Here is a 13,728-nt window from a genome sequence, read left to right as displayed (position 1 = left end):
ATATATTGCAGCATATCTGCAATTTTGTCTATTTTTTGATGTAATATTGAACATACAATGCACTCACTTATGTCTGAGAGCTTATATGTGATGTTTCTCCTCAAAATGCCCAGCAGATTCTTAAAAAAGATTAGTAGTCCTATGCCTTTTTTGACTCCCAGTTTTGCTATCCAAACTAGAACTATTGTGTCCCTACAAATAGTTAGCAGAGTCATTGTGTCAAATTTCATGAAGGGAATTGACTTCATATATAAACCAACTATTTCTTTTGTTTTCCCAATGTATTAATTAGAAAAGCAATCTCTGCTGTGGCTACCTATTTTCCCTTTTGAAAAGCAGGATTGGGAGAGAATGGAGACTAGAATCACTAAATTTGTATTAGAATGGAGAATAGAATCAATAAGTTTCCCCTCTTAATGGGGAACAGGCTGGGAGCATGAGATAGGCCTGATAGATCCCAAGGTGGAGAGATTTGGTATGATAAGGCGAAGGGCAAAGGATAGTTAAAGAGAAAAGTGCCTGGGAGGGTACAGTTCATTCATTTATCTAGTAACTCATTCAAAAACTTGCCTTTAGTACCTCCTATGTGCCTGGTCCTCTGCAGGGAATACAGAGGTGACCAGAAACAGACACGGTTCTTCTCATGAGTTTACAGTTTGTTGGAGAGAACACATTATTTCAAATAACCCCTCCACTTAAAGAGTAGAAAATACACTGGTGGGGGCCAGAATGAATGTCTAGCGCTAAAGTAGCAGGTGCTACTGCAGTCCAGATGTTGGTTGGACTATAGTACGGGGAGTGGAGAGGGAAAGACACTGATGTTGAGAACGAAGGCATGGCTCTTCTTCAGACTCCAGGTACGTTAGAAGAAAGCAGAAGTCAAGGTCAGTGGCAAAACTTTTCTGCTCCCTTCTACCAAGCATTTTCCCAAACCAAAAGCAGATGGAAAGGTATATTGCAGTCTGACTCTATAGGTAAAAGTGGTGATGGTAAGTCCAATTTCTCAGGAAATAGGAGGGACCTTGAGATGATATTATGATGGGCTTCCTTGGTGGCTCAGCGGTAAAGAATCTGCGTGCAATGCAAGAGACGTGAGTTCAATCCCTCAGTTGGGAAGATCCCCTGGCAGAGGAAATGGCAACCCACTCCAGTATTCTTGCCTGGAAAATCCCATGGACAGGGTCACAAAGAGTCTGACACAACTGAAGCTGCTGAGTATGCAAGTCTTTCTGTTTTAGCTCCAATTAGTATAGTTATCCATTCACCAGGCCTTCTACTGTCCCTGAAGACTTTCAGCAGAGGATCTCACCCTATGGCAGGGCTACCACAGACGTTTGAAATTGGCCCTGGCTCATTCTTTAGTGATAAGCCCTAAAAGAGAATGAGAATAGAGTAAGATATCCATCCAGTTTTGATTACATGATAAATATTTCAAGTTAACAGTCAAAGTTGCTATTTTTTGTTGGTGGTGGTATGGCTATTTGGCAAGGCCCAAAAATCTAATTACTGTCTCACAGAATCATTTTTGTGTTTATTTTAAAAGCCTCCTCAGGCAGTTTCTAAGAATAGAAATTTGTATGAGTAATATAGGCTATGTCCTCTGGGACTTAGAATTGATCTACAGTTTTGAACGTGGGCACAATAAACATTTGGTGATCTCAAAATATTTGCCAATTTGAAGAAAACCAGTATATTTCAATAAAAGAATCTTACCTTATTGAACCATTAATATTAGTAGAGATTTATTTTGTGCAGTAAAATGCATTAGAAGTTGAATGCCAAAACTACATTTTTAATAGTACTGCAGTGGTCTATGCTCATGAAGCTATAGGAGTCACAAACTAAAGAAAATGGATTTCAAATAATTTTTTTTAATTTGAAAAATTTTATTTATCTATATGAAAGGTTAAATAGCTCCTTTTGTAAAAGTTTTTCTATATACCATGCACAAGCACATGTGCTCAGTCCTGTCTGACTCTTTGCAACCCCATGGACTGTAGCCCTTCAGGCTCCTCTGTCCATGGAATTTTCCAGGCAAGAATATTGAGTGGGTTGCCATTCCCTACTCCAGGGGATCTTCCCTATCCAAGGATCAAACTCACATCTCTTGCCTCTCCTACACTGGCAGGCAGATCCTTTTCCACTGTGCCACCTGGAAAGCCCCGAAACATATATATACCTCATGCTAAAGTCAATTTCATCATTATCTTTTAACCTAATGTAATATGTAAATTGGTAGACTTTGTTTGGTAACTATGCTTAAGTACCAGAATTGTGTTGCAGAATATTATGATATGCAGCAAATACAGAAAAGGACAAGATAAATTATTTAACCAGAATTAGAAATTAAAATGGATATTTAAGAACTTTTTAAAATTGCAAATCCAAAAGTACTTATTTCTAGCCCTTTTGGCAATTAGTGGCAAAATATAGTCACATCTGCTTAACATTAAAGGTGTTTGAATAAGCCAACAATATATGATTTTAAATCATCCCTAGATTAATTTGCTAGGGCCACCATAACAAAATACCACAGACTGGGGGGCTCACACAGCAGAAACTTATTTTCTCACAGTTCTGGAGAATAGAAGTCAAGGTCCCCATGTTAGCAGGGTTGATTTCCTCTGAAGCTTGTCTCCTTGGACTGAAAATAGCTGCCTTCTCTCTCAGTTTTCCCGTGGTCCTTTCTCTCTGTTCACATACAGAGGCATGTGCAGAGGCGTCTTTTTGTGTCTTCTTATTCTTACAAGGACGCCAGCTAGATTGAATTAGTGCTTATTAAAAAGGAATCAATTTAATCCTAACTTTAAAAGCCCTATCTCTGAATACAGTCAGATTCTGAGGTACTGGGCATTAGGGCTTCAACATAGGAATTTTGGGGGAACATAAGTCATAACAGTTTGGAAGTGTTTGAAGGGTTCTTGAGTGGAGGATAACTACAAACTGTTGATTTCCACTGAAGTTACTGCAAGGTGCCAGTTAGATTTCAAAGACTTAAGGAAAAAATGTAATGAAGTGTTAATTAGGTCAGAGTTGTATGGCCCAGCTAGTTTAGCCCTATCCTTGAAAATGACATGATGTAACTATAGAGGAGCTGGGTTGCAGAATGACATAGAACATGTGAGTGGGTCAATTCCAGCTGTTCTTACTAACAGAGCATCAGCTTAAACTTTGTTGGCTGATTTTATACTTTTGCTCGTCTCTCCATTCCATTCTCTGAGTAGGAATCCACTAGAAGTCACAGTTGACTTAAGTTTAAAGGGGAATACTGAGGGCAGTGGAGAAATTCGTGGTCTTATTTGAAGTGATGCAATGAAACTACTCTACCTACTACATTCTGTAGGATGCCTGGATCTCAGTGAGTGATCTTCACCCACGCTGGGAGTTAGACTTGGGTCACTAGCGGCAGATGTTCAACTCTGTTCTTGTCAGATTTTATTGGATGGGAAGTCTCGTGAGGATGTTTCCTGAACCAGGAATACCTCCCAAAGTACAGTTCCCTAGATCACAGGTGTTTGAGATACCAGAGAAAAGATTTTACTTAGCTAAATTTGGGACAAAGGGGTTTGCAAAGAGCACCCACCAATTGATTTGAAGAAGTGCTTTAGATTCCCTCTTAAAATTGTCCTCTCATTTCTCTAGCGCTAAGCATTTAAAACAAAGAGGAGGTAAACCTCTTCTCTTTTCAAATGTCATATTATACTCTCTCTCCTAGTCTCTTACCCACTTTTTATAAAATCGAAAGCTCCTAAAATCTCATCTCTGTCAGCCTTTCTCCTCTTGAAATGGTTGTCAGAGCAGTGACGTGCTTTGGTGGGTGGTTAGAAAGAAGCAAGACGACTGTCTACATGGTGAGAGGTGTGTGTGTCTGTTCAGCTGAAAGAAAAAAGGAGACAAGTTTATAACATTAAAAAAATCAGAAAAAATGTAATGGCTTAATTATAAAGGTCTCTCTGTAGGATGATTGAAAGTCTTCTTACATTTCCCAAAGACTACGAGATAGTTTAAAAAAAAAAAAAAAAAAGAGGAAGAAAAGAAAAAACCTTGCCGATTCAAAGATTTCATACACTTCAAAGAAATTTTCAGTATTAGAAACATTGATGATATTTTGTTTTTAATGGCTCTAAAATTAAATCCATCATAAAACCCACAGATAGCATGTTTTAACAGATGGCATAATGCGTGTCTTCCTGGTTCTACCTTAAACTTGGGGCTGTCAGTCATTAGCGTTGAAGATGTCTTGGGGGCCTCACTGTCCACTGACCTCATGTTACAGGTAGTAGGACTAAGTTGCTTTAGGCCAAACAATATCCACTTCTGTTTATAGTTTCTATGACCCTTCTTTGCCACAAGCATTTTAGGGGGCGAGGAGGAAGAAGAGTTAAAGATGTTCTATTTGCAGTACATCTCCTAGAAGTGTTAATACACAGATTAAAATGTCATTTAGAGACCTCAGTGATATCAAATGTTTTCTTATTCCAGGAGCATCTTTGTTACTACACTGCTGCACAGAACAGATGGTGGACCCCTAAATTGTGTTTTTCCTTTGACCTCCTTTCAGTTGTTCCCACTGGCTTACAGGTAGTCATGCATAAACCTCTGAGAAAGGAGCTGACATTGCTTGAGAGAAAAACGCAGTGATTTTGACAAAGCACCTATGGGGTTCAGGACATCACTTATAATAAGTCTAGTTCCTTGGCCTTTATTTGTCCTAGGAAAGAAAAACAGATTTGTTTTCTACTCTTTTCACACCTACGTCAGCTACCTTCCTGAGCTCAGATGGGTGAGAAAGAATTTCCATGACCTTTATATTTCTAGATGTGTCATATTAAGCAGATTTTACCAGATGACAAATAATGACACAAACACAATGTAATAGTTAATATTTACTGAATGGTTATCTGTGCAAGGCACTGTGCTAAGAGATTTATATATGTTGTAAATATTGTGTCACTTATTCTTATAAACACTTATTTTACAGATAACAAAACTGTTATTCAGAGGTGTTATGCTCCTGGTTCAGAGTTACCCAGCTAGTTAATAGTAAAGCCAGGATTTGAACCCAGGCATTAGAGTTCAATATCTTAAATACCAAGAGATCTCATTCTACAATGAATCTGATCACACTGGCACTTTCTTCTAAGAAATAATTTCTGACAACCAAAATAAAATTTTATTGAGGGAAAGTTATTAGGGTTTTTAGTTCAAATTTACAGTGTTCTATTTGCCTACAAAAGAAAAATGATTATTTTATTTAAGAGGTTTTATATTTTATGAAATTGAAGAGACTGGCATCGATCCAACAGCTGTATCTTAGCCTATCCTCTGCACTTGCAGGGCATTTAATCTTAAATAATTTGTGTACAGTAGAGAAACCTCATCTTTCTAAATGAAGAAAAAAAATCTCCCTGCATTCTAATTACTTTTAGAAAAGAGAGAGTGAAGTCCATTGAAAACAGTTAGAATGCAGTAGAAATCAGACATATTTTTTTTCACTAGAGGATAAGGAACTTTCTCAATACCATTTTCAGGCTATATCAGACCATCTTTGAGACATTTACTTATTTCCTCTCCCACAGACCAGTCTAAATACTAAGAAGAATAGACTAAAAGTCAAGGTTGATATGAGAAGGTAGAAAATCCATCTGTACACGTACTTCTCTGATTTTCAGAAATAAATAACCCAGAAAAGAAGGATGAGCGAGTATATATGTAAGTTCTTATTAGGGTGGATAAGCTTAAATGTTGACATTGCGATTTAGAAAGGGCATAAGGTTCTCATATCTGGGAAAATTGCAAAATGCCATTTGTAAGGTAATGTGGGGATGTTCTTACATTTCATTTTTCTTATTCTCTCCACTGAGTGATATCCATCAGTGGCCCTGTCTGTTTCAACACAGCTAGTACAAAATAACTCTTTAGTATGCATGATAACAGAGTATGACCCTTAATTTATCAGAGTATGTTCTGTATTTTCTTATCTGCTTCTCCCTGATGCTTTCATTTCTTTTTTTTTCCACTTCTGGTTTTTGATATGATACTCCAGTTGTTTTTTTGTTTTTGTCTTTGTATTCGGAATCCAACATCCTAGAAGGCTTAGGGAAGAACCTATAAATCACTGTTCATTACACATAGGCAGTGAGACCCAAAGTTCACAAGATTACCTTTATTTCTAATTCTTTTGATGGAACAATATCCGAAGTAAAATTTTGAATGTAAGTAGCTAGTAGGAACATATGCTCATAAAAAACTTTCTATAAAGGCACACTAGATATCTTAATGTATTTCCACATAACAAAGGGACATGAAGGGAGAAATTTCTTAAGCCAGTTAGAAATACGCTAAGCTTCTAATTTCTTCCCCAAAGCACTGTTAAAGCCTGCATAGATAGCTTGTGGTTTTCTATGTTCAGCATAACAGCAGTCTCACATGAAGATATTATTTAACTGGATACAAAGGCCTGCTGTTCTGCAGAAAGAACTGGGGTGCCCTGTGAAGCATTAGTTATGAACAGAGTATTTCCCTCCTTGAGCAGCCTGTTCTTTCTTCAGCTGTGTAAGTGGGCTGATTGGCAGGGCACTTGAGTGTGCCACCCTCTCTTGCTATAACATTGTGTTAAGATACTACATTTAATTTGTAGAAAATGCTTCTTTTTAAAGAAATAGTAGGGGCAAAATTACAGTGTTTATAAATATACCAACAATATTCAATTAAATTTTGGAAAAGATCACTCATCATCCCTCCATCCTAACACGAATATTTTCATTTCTGCCTATTACCCTCAAATTCTTGCCAACTGACATAGTGTTTTACTTAATAGTCCTAACATTATGTGTATTACATATTTCACTTTGCATGACAGAAGTATTTTAACCACTTTTATTCATATCTGTAATTATTTTGAGTCAAAATATATTCTGTTAGAGAATGTATTGATTATAAAATAGATGTAGGAGTGTAGAGTTTTATGAAGTTACAGAGAATAATTACTTATCAACCTTTTGAAGATTACTATCCACATTACAATACATTTTTTATCTGGTTGTAATTTCAATAAGATTTAGATTATTTGCAATCTAGGTAAAATCCTGTGTGTTCTGTCACACCTTCTTTGTTCTAATCCATTTTCTTCTGTGAACTTCTGTGGCAACTACAGTTCAAACGGTGGTTTATTGTAGATGGATACCAAGTTATGTATTATGTTGAATTTCCATCTAACTTTTTTAATTTGGCCCTTGACTCCCCAGCCAAAGTCCAAGCATGTATGCCTGACACAGTACTTTGAGTACACGGTCAGTGCTTGTATGTTGACTTCATTGAATCAGATTGCTTTCTTAATGTCTACCTAAGCTATACTAAAGAAACAAAGGGTTTGACTATTGAAACTAGAAAAGGAAAGTAAAGACTTTTGGGGACATAAGGTATGTCTAGAAAGAGTAGACATGGATCCATGACATCGATGAGTGGCATGAGAACAGAGATAAGAGATGGACAAGGAAGGAAAAACAAAGGCAATATGAAATCCAAGCATAAAGGGAATTTATCATAAATAATATACTTATTTATCATAAATTATATGATACTTTATATTATATATAAATTATGATAAATAATAATATCAAAAGCAGAAATAAGTTGGCCAGACTCAGATGTGTGTGTATGTATGTGTGTTTATGTGGGAGTGAGTGGGGTTGCTGACGTGTACACAGAGATGCAGGAAATTTGCAAAGCAAGGTGAATGGCATCAGAGGATTAGCTTGTTTGTAGAAGTTGAAAGAAGTCCAGTGACTAGAATTTAAAGAGTTAGAAATACATGGTTTCAAGATGAAACTAGAGAAGTCAGAAGCCAAAGGATGTATATGTTTGTTATGTACCCAACAAAAATCATAGCAAATTATGTAATATACAGGACAAATATTTTCATTAGAACATCTACATTTTTTTAACAACTTTGTCCCTTCAGGAGTGTCAATTATGTTCAAAATCTACTTATTTGGAATATTACTAGCTAAATTAGGTACTACTATATTGTATGATTTGTATAACAACTGCTAGTACAGCATTTCGTTGGAAATTATATAACGATTCTGCTTTTAACACCTGAGTAATTTTTCAAAATTATGTTGAACTTTTACTTTGCTTTATGGGTCTAGGCATATCCAAATGCCATGTTCTCAATTATAGACAAAATCTAAAAGCTGACTCCTAAGCTTCTCTGCAATATGTATAGCTTTTAGGAACCCTTTTGTGTTTCCTTTCCCAGTGTTTAAAAGAGCAGGAATTAAGAAGCCTTCAAAAGAAGCAAGTATCTGTGTTTTCACTTTCATATTATTCTGAACAAATGTTGGGTTCATAGTGTTGCTTTTCCTTATTGTTTTCCACGTATATTACTATGTCATATCAAAAACTGCCACTTTTATTTCCAAGGAGAAATTACACATCAGGGGAGATCTATGAAAATAAGAGTAGAAAAACATGTTAGCGAAGTTCATATAGCTTGTCTCTCCTCACCAATAGTCATAAAAATATGATTATAATTTTATTCCCTTTGTTTTCTGAGTCCCACCGTGAAATTTAACTCCAAGTCAAGGATTTGAGTTTTATTACTCCTTGCTGCTTACCTTGATTCTTTGAAATTACTCTTGTTTTCTTGACATCTGCTGATTTATAAAAAATAAATATATAAATACACTATACTGTGACCAAATGTTATTGGTTAGATGGGAAAGTAAAACTATCCAGAATTCAATCAAAATTGAGGATGCTACACTCTGAAGTCTGAATGATCAGATTTTCCTTTCCGTTCTTCATCTGTGGAACTTTGTTTGAAACGCCCCATTATACATAGCTTGTTGTTTTTTTAGTCTCTAAGTCATGTCTGACTGTTTTGCAACCCTGAGGGCCATAGCCCACCAGGCTCCTCTGTCCATGGGATTCTCAGGCAAGAATGCTAGAGTGGGTTGCCATTTTCTTCTCCAGAGGATCTTCCTGACACAGGGATCGAAACCACATCTCCTGCATTGACAGGCAAGTTCTTTACCACTGAGTCCTAGTACCTTAAACCTAAGTGGCCACACCAGTTAGAGCTAGAACCTATCAGTTGGTGGTAGTGTTACTCCATGAAGACCTGTTGTTTAGTCACTAATCCGTGTCCAGCTCTTTTGCCACCCCGTGGACTGTAGCCCAGTAGGCTCCTCTATCCACAGGTTTTCCCAGGCAAGAATACTGGAGTGGGTTTCCACTTCCTTCTCCAGGGAATCTTCCCCACCTGGGGATCAAACCTACCTCTCCTGCATTGGCAGGCAGAGTTTTTACAACTGAGCCACCAGGGAAACCCCACATGGGGCCTGCTTCCTGTCAAAAATACTGAATCCTGAAACTGATACAATGTTAGGAATCAATGATATTTCAATTTTTAAATTTATTAATTAAAAATTGCCAAATCCTTCAATTTAAAGAAAAACAAACCAAAATTTACATACTCTTTTATTACTTAAAAATTACTTTAACATAGACATACATGTTACTGGTGACATTTTCAGTGGAGGTACCAAGTTTCACCCATATAAAATTAACTGAAGAATAAAAAAAAAATAAATCAAAAAGAAAACCTCATTCCACTTTTATTAGAATAAAGGAAGTATGTGACTAAATTATTATCCTTTATGCAATGAGAAGTTCTGGTTCTATAAGCCTAATTTATCTGCTCGATAGATTGCTGTAGTTGATTTGCACGCTTTTTAAAAAGTTGAAACTCTACTTGGACCATTTTTATTATTCCAAAATGAGAAAGTCTTAGATAAGTGGGTCATTACTGCTTTATTCTCACCTTGGATTTAGGATACTTGAAGATGAAAATAGCTTCTCACCTTTGATTTGATTTGGATTTTCAGATACATTTTCGTTTTAAAAAATATCTTCTATCAGTATAAACCTGCAACCTCTGACCGTCCGCAGAAAGCCCATGTAATATTTCTACATCCCAACACACTTGGTATCAAATCTCAACACTTTCCAAAGAAAAGGTCATCAGAAATGATATTTATCTTTGACCTTTCCTGATCAAATGGGTTGTTTTTATGTCCTTTATATTTTATGTAAAATTTAGAAGTATACCAAAATGTGGACAAGATTAAATAAAATTAACACAATCACACAGAGTTACTGGATATGTTGTAAATAATATAGCACTATGAATTTGTAAAGAATTGGCATTTAGGCCAATATCTTGGAATGCTGCTGCTGAGTTGCTTCAGTCCAACTCTGTGTGTCCCTATGGACTGCAGCCCACTAGGCTCCTCTGTCCATGAGATTCTCCAGTCAAGAATACTGGAATGGATTGCCATTTCCTTCTCCAGGGCATCTTCCCAACCCAGGGATCACCCAGGTCTCTTAACGTCTTACCTGCATTGGCAGGCAGGTTCTTTACCACTAACGCCACCTGAGAAGCTCAGTGTCTTAGAATAATATACCTAATTTATGACTTTTCATGTTCCACTTGTTAATGAAAATCATGAGGTAGACGCAAAATATGGGCTTATACCTGGCAAACTTAAACAATCTGAGCTATTTCTTACCCACTACTAGAAGGAGTTTGGGAATCATCTGTTAGAAGGATACTGTCACTCTACTATAATCAGATGTGTCTTTGTCAATAATGTATTGGACATGAGTTTGAGCAAGCTCTGGGAGTTGATGATGGACAGGGAAGCCTGGCGGGCTGCAGTCCATGGGGTCACAAAGAATTGGACATGATTGAACAACTGAACTGAATGTATTTATATATTTTTTTTGAAGAAAAGACATTAATTTTTTAATTCTAGTAGAAGAACAAAAAATTTAGAGAATAAAGTCAACATATAATGAAGTAAGCACCATCTAATTTCCTATCCTTTACACCAAGAATAAAGTCTGTCCTTGGAAGGCAGGAGGAGAAGGGGATGACAGTATGAGATGGTTGGATGACGTCACCAATTCAGTGTACCTGAGTTTGAGCAAACTCTGGGAGATAGTGAAGGACAGGGAAGCCTGGTGTGCTGCAGTCCATGGGGCTGCAAAGAGTCAGACATGACTTAGCAACTGAACAACAACAAACTGGATTTCAAAATCAAATATTCCAATTTAAAAGTTATTATCAACTAAAAGGCATCTGAAATTCGGGAATTATAGGATTGTATGGCCCCATTTGTATGGCTATCTTTCTTAAATATTATCATGTCATTTTATATCTATCTCTGCTGCCTACTCTAATTTTTTCTTCTTGTTAGATCACCTCTTTGCTATTCATTGGGATTTCAGTGGGGTTTTTTTGTTTGTTTTTTAAGCTGAGTCTCATCAAGAATCTTCCAAAGCTATTGCTGATTTAAATTGTGCTATAGCAATCATGTTAATTGTTCTGTGGGTGCCAGTTAAAGGTATGAGGGCAAACTGTATGTGTGTATGCATGTGTATATATGTATTCTTGTGCTTTTATGCACTCTTTTCAATATCATTCAAAAGCCATCTATTTCCTCCATCTGTATTATGTAAGACTTTTCTCTATACTTTGAGTGTGTGTGTGTGTGTGTGTGTGTGTGTGTGTGTGTGCATGCTCAGTCATGTCCAACTCTTTGCAATCCTATGTACTGTAACCTGGCCGGGCTCATCTGTCCATGGGATTTTCCAAGCAAGAATACTGGACTGGGTTGCCATTTCCTCTAGGGGATCTTCCCGACCCAGGAATTGAACCCACGTGTCCTGTGTCTCTTGAATTGGCAGGTGGATTCTTTACCACTGAGCCACCTGGGAGGGTTTCTCTCTACCTTCCCTACTAATGATAACTATGATTATCTACTTTGTGGTATAGGGCAGTTATTATTAAAAAATAATGAACTGATTGGCTAAATGGATATTCAAATCATTAAAGACCTAAAATTATAATTGACATGTTTCCTTTGAAGAGTACAAAGAGAAACTTAGTTACATGCAGTCTATCCTCTGGGCACAAGTGTTTGCTTTCTTGTGAATGTTGTTAGCCTGTGAAGATGAGATAATGGTGCCACGGAAGCTATCAGAATTTAAAACAAGATTTCCTTTATTACTTCATTCTACAAATATTGCTTTGGAGTTCGTGTGATAGGTATTGTGTGCACACTGAAAACGCAACAGTAAGCACTACAAATAATACCTGACTTCATGGAATTTCAGAGTTCAGAGAGAAAGCATTTATTGAATGTGCAATTACAAGGTTAGTTCTTGTTTCTATAGGGCATATATCAAGTGCAAGGAAGGTATTTATTCAGGTGTCCTAATTTAACTTGAGAACATCAGTGAAGACCTCCTGAGAACTAATGTTCCTGCCAAGAAGACTCCCTTAATGAGTCATGTTTGGCTAAGGAAAGATGAGAATGAGCTGGGAGTGAGAGAAAGTCAAGTAGAGGAGAGTACAAGTGAAGAAGCCCAGAGAGGTGAAAGGAGGGCTTTAGAAGAATTGAAAGAAGTCTTAGTTTCCATGAGGATGGAAAGAGGAGAGCAAGGCAATGACCACTTTGAGATGAGGAAGGGGAGGTGGGAAGAGACCAGATCATGGAAGTCATCATAAACCTCATCATGTTGGTTGATATTTTATCCTATAGGCAACAGGCAGGTTACAATAGACAAGTAGCATGATTGGGTAGTAGCTGACAGTGTGGAGAATGGGTGGGACTGATTGCAGAGAGGATCCAGAGAGATCTATTAATATATTGTAGTGGTAACTGGCAAGAAGTTATTTGTAGTCTGGACTTGGGTGGTGTGTGAGGGAATATTAAATCGTTTCCGATGATGGGAACACTCTAGCATAAAAACTTGGACAAAGAGCTACATAATTATAAAGTTGTCAGGAGCATTATACTAGTGTAAATTGGTATGCGTGTTGGTCAACAAAGAAATCCATAGAGCAAAGATTATGTGTTTTTGAAAATAGTTTATCAAATTATGTACATAAGCATGTTCATTACATAAATCATATATCAGTCAAAAACACATTCATCAATAAATGTGCTGCCATAAGACAACCAATATTAAATTTTAGTATATTTTCCAAATATATATGTATACAGGCACACAAAAGAGAATGTAAATTGAACACACTTTTTGAAAATGAAGACAGACTTGTAATTTAGGCTATATTATCCTTTTTAGAAAATTATCAATATACCAATATATGTTCCCATAGGAAAAAAATATTCTAACATTTTAATAACTTCATAATACAGAGAAATACATATGTGTTTTTATTAAACTGTATATTTGATTCCATTTTGATATTTGTACTTTCAGTTAAATTCTAATGTATGAAATATTTGCAGTCATACTAAACTTCAGAAGACAAATTGATAAAGTCTAAATGACAGTTCTTTTCTCTTTCTCTAAAAGTATGTGACCAATATCATGGTGGGTTTTTTGTGGTAAGTATAGTATATAATAAGACCAGCCCAAGAAAACACATTAATTATTCTAAATGTAAGAAAATTTGTATCTTTTTTCTTCCCCAGTAAAATGCTCTGGTCTTTTCCTATGGGCAGTACTACCATTCATCATTTCTTTCACCTCTGAGTTCCCATCTGAGCTATTACTAAAATTCCTTAGTGCAAGACTCCATGTTAACTAATTTTCATAGAATAGAAAAACTTCTGGCAATATACACAATTGAGTGCTGAGATGGAAGCCTAGATTCTTCCTAAGTGCTTTATAGATCAAGAAAACAGT

The 13,728-nt window shown here is 36.5% G+C and overlaps 1 protein-coding gene across 21 annotated transcripts in view; it reads left to right on the top strand.

Annotated features, from left to right (window-relative positions):
• Positions 1–13,728, top strand: part of NRXN1 (neurexin 1) — a 1,221,129-nt gene that overhangs the window by 1,049,578 nt on the left and 157,823 nt on the right. The gene's annotated exons all lie outside the window — the stretch shown is intronic.

Source organism: Bos javanicus, chromosome 11, assembly GCF_032452875.1.
Source record: "Bos javanicus breed banteng chromosome 11, ARS-OSU_banteng_1.0, whole genome shotgun sequence".
Taxonomy (NCBI): Eukaryota; Metazoa; Chordata; class Mammalia; order Artiodactyla; family Bovidae; genus Bos; species Bos javanicus.
This window is presented reverse-complemented; position numbering and strand designations above follow the sequence as displayed.